Below are 8,864 nucleotides of genomic sequence, written 5' to 3'. Positions count from 1 at the left end.
TGAAGATAGATGCAAAAATCCTTAACAAAATACTAGCTAACCAAATCCAACAGCATATTGAAAAGATAATCCATCATTATCAAGTAGGTTTCATACCAGGGATGCAGGGATGGTTTAACCTACTTAAGTCAATAAATGTGATACACCACATAAACAGAATTAAAAATAAAAATCACATGAACATCTCAATAGATGCAGAAAAAGCATTTTTAAACTCATGAGCAGGATTTAAAGTAAAAAAAAACCAACTTTTGAATCCAGCATCTCTTTATGATTAAAACCATCAGCAAAATTAGCACAGAAGGGACATATCTTAATGTAGTAAAAGCCATCTATGACAAATCCAGAGCCCATGTTATACTGAGGAAAAGTTGAAAGCATTGCCCTTAAGAACTGGAACAAGACAAGAATGTCTTCTCACCACTTCTATTCAATATTGTACTGGAAGTCCTAGCCACAGCAATCAGACAAGAGAAAGAAATAAAGGGCATTCAATTCAGTAAAGAGGAAGTCAAACTGTCACTGTTTGCTGATAATATGATTGTACACCTAAAAACCCCTAAAGACTCCTCCAAAAAGCTCCTAGAACTGAAAATGAATTCAGCAAAGTTTCAGGGTACAAAATTAGGGTACACAAATCAGTAGCTCTGGTATACAACAACAGCAACCAAGATAAGAATCAAATCAAGAACTCAATCCCTTTTATAATAGCTGCAAAAATAAAATAAAATACTTAGGAATATACCTAACCAAGGAGTCAAAAGACCACATCAAGGAAAACTACAAAACACTGCTGAAAGAAATAATAAACAACACAAACAAATGGAAACACACCCCATGCTCATGGATGGATATAATCGATATTATGAAAATGACCATACTGCCAAAAGCAATTACAAATTCAATTCAATTTCCATCAAAATATCACCAGTATTTTTCACAGAACTAGAAAAAACAATCCTAAAATTCATATGGAACTAAAAATGAGCCTGCATAGCCAAAGCAAGACAAAACAAAAAGAACGAATCTGGAGGTATCACTTTACCTGATTTCAAACTATACTATAAGGCCATAGTCACCAAAACAGGGTCTTAAAAATAGGCACATAGACCAATGGAACAGAATAGAGAACCCAGAAATAAACCCGAATACTTACAGCCAACTGATCTTTGACAAACCAAACAAAAACATAAAGTGGGGAAGGGATACCCTATTCAACAAATGGTGCTGGGATAATTGGCTAGCCATATGTAGAAGAATAAAACTGGATCCTCATCTCTCATCTTACACAAAAATCAACTCAAGACGGATCAAGGACTTAAATCTAAGACCTGAAATCATAAAAACTCTAGAAGATAACACTGGAAAAACCCTTTTAGACTTTGACTTAGGCAAAGACTTAATCACCAAGAACCCAAAAGCTAATGCAACAAAAACAGAGATAAATAGATGGGTCTTAAACTAAAAAGATTCTGCACAGCCCAAGAAACAATGAGCAGAGTAAACAGGCAGCCCACAGAATGGGAGAAAATCTTTGCAATCTATACATCCAGCAAAGGACTAATATCCAGAATCTGTCTACAAGGAACTCAAACAAATTAGCAATGAAAAGCCAAATAATCCCATCAAAAAGTGGGCTAAGGACATGTAAAGACAATTCTCAAAAGAAGATATGCAAATGGCCAATAAACATGAAAAAATCCTCAAAATCACTAATGATCAGGGAAATGCAAATCAAAACCACAATGTGATACCACCTTACTCCTGCAAGAATGGCCATAATAAAAAAAAATAATAATAGATGTTGGCATGGATGTGGTATAAAGGGAACACTTTTACACTGCTGATAGGAATGTAAACTGTACAACCACTGTGGAAAACAGTGTGGAGATTCCTTAAAGAACTACAAGATAGTAGCCTTTTTAGACTTTTCAATGCATAATTAATTTAAAAACAATCAAGTCTACAAATATAGTGGAGATATGTCTTAATTCAGTAACAAAGGGTAAAAATTGAGCCCAAATTAGGACTTTTTTTTTTTGAGACAGAGTTTCACTCTTTTTGTCCAGGCTAGAGTGCAATGGTGCAATCTTGGCTCACTGCAACCTCCACCTCCTGAGTTAAAGTGTTTCTCCTGCTTCAGCCTCCTGAGTAGCTGGGATTACAGACATGCGCCACCACGCCTGGCTAATTTTTTTTTTTTTTTTTTTTTTTTTTAGTAGAGATGAGGTTTCTCCATGTTGGTCAGGTTGGTCTCGAACTCCTGACCTCAGGTGATCTACACGCCTCGGCCTCCCAAAGTGCTGGGATTGCAAGTATGAGCCACCGTGCCTGGCCAGGACCTTTTCTTTAAACATTCTGAATCAAACAAAACATCTGAAATTGAAGAGGTTTAGTGGGATTAGGGGTGATCCTATTTCAACAGATGAACGCTGGAACACAGTTTTCCTTTTCTTTTTTTTGGAGACAGTCTGGCTTTGTCACCCAGGCCAGAGTACAGTGGTGCGATCTCGTCTCACTGCAACCTCCACCTCCTGGGTTCAAGTGATTCTCGTGCCTCAGCCTCCCAAGTAGCTGGGACTACAAGTGTGTGGCACCACTCCCGGGTAATTTTTGTATTTTTAGTAGAGATGGGGTTTTGCCATGTTGGCCTGGCTGGTCTCAAACTCCTGGCCTCAAGTGATTTGACCCTCATGGCCTCTTAAAGTGCTGGGATTACAGGTGTGGGCCACCACGCTCTGCCTCTGGTTCCTTGTAGTGAGACCTCTCAGAAGTCATTCCCTCTCTGAAGTTTCCCGCAGGCCTCCCAGACCCCTCCGCCAACTCTTTTGTCCCATATCTGCTGTTATCATCCCTCATCACAGTCTAATGTAACTATTGTTTACTTGTCTGTTTTTCTCCATTTGATTGTGTGTGCCTTGAAAACAGAGGCTATTTCATTTAATTGTGTATCCCCAGTTCCTACTCAGCACGGGCCCTGATTCATGGAAAATATTTAATATTTTTGTTGAATGAAAGAATGACATTTATCATGTAAAGCTAATAAGTCGTTTCATGGGTGTATGGCTTTCTTTCCCACTGTCCTGTGTTTCTTGAAGACAGAAACACTCTTTTCCCACTAGAGCTTAGTACACTTTAAACCTAGAATAGATACTCCATAAACATTCGTTGGATTAAACTCAGCTGAGTTTAACTGAATTATGCAGTACTCATTGATCAAAAATCGAAAGCTCTATTTTCTTTGTAGGGCCACACACATTTTGCTTATGAAGATTCTTGGCAAAGGATGTGTAAATACTCACAAAACACCACAATTTGGAACATTTAGAAGACATTCTGTCTTCAAAACAAAGAAAAGTCAAGATCAGGTAGATTAGCTAGAAAAAGGACAGGATTGCAGTATGGGACATTAGTTAGGCCAGCAATAAGTAAATGTAACCTCAAACATTTAATCTACAATAAAAAATAACTTAATGAAGTAGCTCTCTCACATATAACCCCACTACAAAGGCTTTATTTTTCAGGGATTGGAAGAAAGAGAATCAATGTTCTTTATTCCTGGGCATTATTCGTGTGACATTATGTAAAGTGATGACTCAGGCTATGGCTGTTTTAGCAAACATTCTGGCTCTTAATGACAAGAGCAAATGCCACGTGACTCATCCCATGAGTCTGGTTAGAGCCTGCTTTCTGAAATTCTTGAGAAGCGGTTGATGAAATAATATTGATGATGCAACTCTGTCTATGTTGTCATTTGCTTTTCTCAAAGAGGAAAACAAATTGCTCTTTGTTCAGACTTAGCCTGGAAACTGGTGACTAAAGGGGCCTAGTGGAACTTTTGGGGTATAATTTTTTGCTGTTGTCTTTTTTTTTTTTTTTTTTTTTTTTTGAGATGGAGTTTTGCTCTGTTGCCTAGGCTGGAGTGCAGTGGTGCGACCTCCGCTCACTGCAGCCTCCACCTCCTGGGTTTCAGTGATTCTCCTGCCTCGGCCTCCCGGGTAGCTGGGATTACAGGCATACACCACCATGCCTGGCTAATTTTTGTATTTTTAGTAGAGATGGAGTTTCATCATGTTGGCCAGGCTTGTCTCGAACTCCTAACCTCAGTTGATCCATCCGCCTCAGCCTCCCAAAGTGCAAGGGTTACAGGCATGAATCACTGTGCCTGGCCTCTTGGGGTATAATTTTGAGTACCATTTTGTTTCATTTTCTGTAATCTGATTCCAAGATTTTTTCTAAAAGTTGATAACTGAGGTCTTGGGTTAAATCTGGTAATTCTGCAGGCACGCTGCACACCAGAAGAGTTAGGCAAGCCATGCTGAAAGCATTGTACCAATATGCCCAGCACAGGGCCTGCCACGGAAGCCCTGGTTCATTGGTGTCTGTCATTCAAGGACTCTCCCACTTCATCATCCTGCTTCTCATTTTCTTTGAATAGGAATATGGTGGCATGCAGTGGCTCACGCCTGTAATCGCAGCACTTTTGGAGGCTGAGGCGGGCAGATCACCTGAAGTCAGGAGTTCGAGACCAACCTGACCAACATGGAGAAACCCTGTCTCTACTAAAAATACAAAATTAACCAGGCATGGTGGTACATGCCTGTAATCCCAGCTACTCAGGAGGCTGAGGCAGGATAATTGCTTGAACCTGGGAGGTGGAGGTTGTGGTGAGCCGAGATTGCGCTACTGCACTCCAGCCTGGGCGACAAGAGCAAAATTCCGTCTCAAAAAAAAAAAGAAAAAAAAAAAAAAAAGGACTAGAAGCCCCAGCTGTTCTTTGAACAGGGCTAACATGCTGATAGTCAGCTTGAAGTCTACCAAGATCATGTATAAGTTTGCAGCAGGGAACACACCCATGGTGTCTGGTAAACTACACTGAGTGCACTCCAGGTAGAACCCTACCAAGGACGCACTTAGAGAATTGAGATGCAAATGTTGATATCAGAAAACTATTAGGAAGAAAGAAACACCTGGGAAGGTAGTCTGCAACTTATGCCAGGGAGCCTGCCAATCAGGCTTCAAGAGGACATTACAGGCCAGGCGCAGTGGCTCATGCCTGTAATCCCAGCACTTTGGGAGGCTGAGGTGGGTAGGATCACTTGAGGCCAGGAGTTCGAGACCAGCCTGGCCAACATGGAGAAACCTCATCTCGACTAAAATACAAAATGTAGCCAGGCGTGGTGGTGCAGGCCTGTAATTCCAGCTACTTGGGAGACTGAGGCACGAGAATTTCTTGAACCCGGGAGGCGGAGGTTGCAGTGAGCCCAGATCATACATACCACTGCACGTTCAACCTGAGTGACAGAAGGAGACTCTGTCTCAAAAAAAGAAAGAAAGAAAGAAAGAAAGAAAGAAAGAAAGAAAGAAAGAGAAAGAAAGAAAGAAAGAAAAAAGAAGACATTACATTTTAGAGCTAATAATCATCCTGTGATAGCCCACAGCCTGCTGCAGGGGTAAAAGCCTTGGAACTTCAGCCCATGGTACATGCCCCTTTATATAATAAACATTTTGTTTTAGGATAGCTTTAGTTTAAAAAAAAATTGTGGAAGTAGTTCAGAGAGTCTACATAGGCCCTATACCAAGTTTCCCCTATTATTAACTTTTATTTTTTTAATTTTTTAAATTTTTTTTTTGAGATGGAGTCTCGCTGTTTCCCAGGCTGGAGTGCAGTGGCGCGATCTCGGCTCACTGCAAGCTCCGCCTCCCGGGTTCACGCCACTCTCCTGCCTCAGCCTCCCAAGTAGCTGGGACTACAGGCGCCCGCCACCACACCTGGCTAATTTTTTTTATTTTTAGTAGAGACAGGGTTTCACCATTTTAGCTAGGATGGTTTCAATTTCCTGACCTTGTACTCTGCCCGCCTGGGCCTCCAAAAGTGCTGAGATTCAGGCATGAGCCACCGTGCCTGGCCATTATTAACATCTTTAAGAAGGATTAGTATTCATTCTTCTTTTTTAAAATTTATTATTTATTTATTTTTTTATTATACATTTAAGTTCTGAGATACATGTGCAGAACGTGCAGTTTTGTTACATAGGTTTACAGGTGCCATGGAGGTTTGCTGTGCCTATCAACCCATCATCTACATTAGTTATTTCTAATGCTATCCCTCCCCTAGTCCCCCACCCCTGACAGACCCTGGTGTGATATTCCCCTCCCTGTGTCTATGTGTTCTCATTGTTCAACTCCCACTTATGAGTGAGAACATGCATGTTTGGTTTTCTGTTCCTGTGTTAGTTTGCTGAGAATGATAGTTTCCAGCTTCAACCATGTTCCTACAAAAGACATGAACTCATCATTTTTTATGGCTGCATAGTATTCCATGGTGTATATATAAGAAAATGTGGCACATATATACCATTCTTCTTTGAACGTTTAGTATCATTCACTGTGAAGTCATCTGGTCCTAGGCTTTTCTTTGTTGGAAGTTTTTTTTTTTTTTTTTTTTTTTTTTTTTTTTTTTTTTGAGACGGAGTCTCGCTCTGTCACCCAGGCTGGAGTGCAGTGGCCGGATCTCAGCTCACTGCAAGCTCCGCCTCCCGGGTTTACGCCATTCTCCTGCCTCAGCCTCCCGAGCAGCTGGGACTACAGGCGCCCGCCACCACGCCCGGCTAGTTTTTTTGTATTTTTTAGTAGAGACGAGGTTTCACCGGGTTAGCCAGGATGGTCTCGATCTCCTGACCTCGTGATCCGTCCGCCTCAGCCTCCCAAAGTGCTGGGATTACAGGCTTGAGCCACCGCGCCCGGCCTGTTGGAAGATTTTTTATTACTGATTCAATCTCCTTATTTGTTATTTGTTTGTTCAGCCTGTCTATTTCTTCTTGGTTCAGTTTTTGTAGGTTGCATGTTACTAATAATTTATTGATTTATCCTAGGTTATTCAATTTGTTGGCATATAATTGTTCATAACAGTCTTTTACAATCCTTTTTATTTTTGAGGCACTCTTTGTAACATCTCTTTGAATTCTGGGTTTATCTGAGTCTCTCTCTCTCCCTCTCTCTCCTCTCTTTCTCTTTCTTTGTTAGTCTAACTAAGGGTTTGTCAATTTTAACTTTTCAAAAACCTGACTCTTAGTTGTGTTGATTTTTTCCTATTGTTTTTCTACTCTATTTATTTCTGCTGTAATCTTTACTGTTTCCTTCTGCTAACTTTAGGCTTAGCATTGCTCTTTTTTTAGTTCCTCAAAGTTTAAAGTTAGGTTAGTTATTCAAGATTTTCTTCATTAACATAGACATTACTCACTATTAACTTCCCTTAAGTTCTGCTATTGCTGCATCTCATAAGTTTTGGTATGTTGTGTTTTCATTTTCATTTGTCTTGAGCTATTTTAAAAATTACCTTTGATTTCCTCTTTGACCCGATGATTGTTCATGAGTGTATTGTTTAGTTTCCACATATTTGTGAATGTTCCCACTTTCTTTCTGTTACTGATTTCTAGTTTCATTCCGTTGTGGTCCAAAAAATGCCTGGAATGATTTCAATCTTCTTAAATTTGCTAAGTCTTGTTTTGTAACTCATATGTGATCTATCATGGAGAATGAGCTGTGTATGCCTGAGAAGAACGTATATTCTGCTGTTGGATAGTTCTGTATATATTTCTGTTAGGTCCATTCGGTCTATTGTGTTGTTCAAGTTAGTTTTCTTTTCAAGTTTCTTTATTGATTTTCAATCTGGATGTTCTATTATTGAAAGAAGGATATTAAAGTTTTACTATTATTGTATTGCTGTTAATTTCTCCTTTTGGGTCTGTCAATATGTGCATATATATTTAGGTACTCTGATGTAGAGTATGTACAGTATTTATAATCATTACATCTTTCTGTTAACTGTGCTTTTGTCATCATATAACGACCTCATTTATCTCTAAAAACAGTTTTATCTATCTATCTGTCATCTATCTATATCAGTCTATTTTGTCTGATATAAGTATAGCCAACCCTCTTCTCTTTTGGTTGCCATTTGCAAGGAATATATTTTTCCATCCTTTCACTTTCAGCCCATGTGTGTCCTTAAATCTGAAGTGAGTCTCTTATAGTCCTTTTACATTTAAAGTAAATTGGTAGGTGAGGACTTACTATTGCCATCTTGTTATTTCTGTTTGCTTGTTTTGCAGTTATTTTGTTCTTCTCTTCCTTTCTTTCTATCTTCTTTTGTTATATGGTGATTTTTTTTTTGTTTTGGTAGTGATTTACTTGGATTCTTTTCTTTTTATCTTTTGTGCATCTACTTTTTTTTTTTTTTTTTTTTTTGTGGTTACCTCAAAGCTGGAATCAAATATCTTGTAGCTATATCTGCATATTTTATGTTTGTAACAATTTAACTTTAGTTACATACAAAAACTATACACTTTTGCCCCGCCACATACATACATATTTTTGTTTTTATAGCTGGAGTTTATTTCTTTTTATATTATGTATCCATTAATAGGTATTTGTGGTTATAGTTATTACTTTTTTTTTTTTTTTTTTTTTTTGAGACAGAATCTTGTTCTGTCACCCAGGCTGGAGTGCAGTGACATGATCTTGGCTCACTACAACCTTTGCCTTCCAGGTTCAAGTGATTCTTGTGCCCCAGCCACTTGAGTAGCTGGGATTACAGACATGTGCCACCATACCCGGCTAATTTTTGTAGTTTTAGTAGAGATGGTGTTTCACCATGTTGGCCAGGCTTGTCTTGAACTCCTGGCCTCAAGTGATCTACCCACTTCAGCCTCCTAAAATGCTGGGATTTTAGGTATGAGCCACCATATCTGACCCTGGTTTTATTTATTCTAAATATTTTTGTCTTTTAACTTTGATATTAGGGTTAAAAGTAATTTATGCAATGCCATTACATTGATACATTATTCTGTATTTGTCTATAT

This window comes from Chlorocebus sabaeus, chromosome 1 (genome assembly GCF_047675955.1).
Source record: "Chlorocebus sabaeus isolate Y175 chromosome 1, mChlSab1.0.hap1, whole genome shotgun sequence".
NCBI classification, from domain to species: Eukaryota; Metazoa; Chordata; class Mammalia; order Primates; family Cercopithecidae; genus Chlorocebus; species Chlorocebus sabaeus.
The sequence above is the reverse complement of the archived record's forward strand: the minus strand, read 5'-3'. Positions refer to the sequence as shown.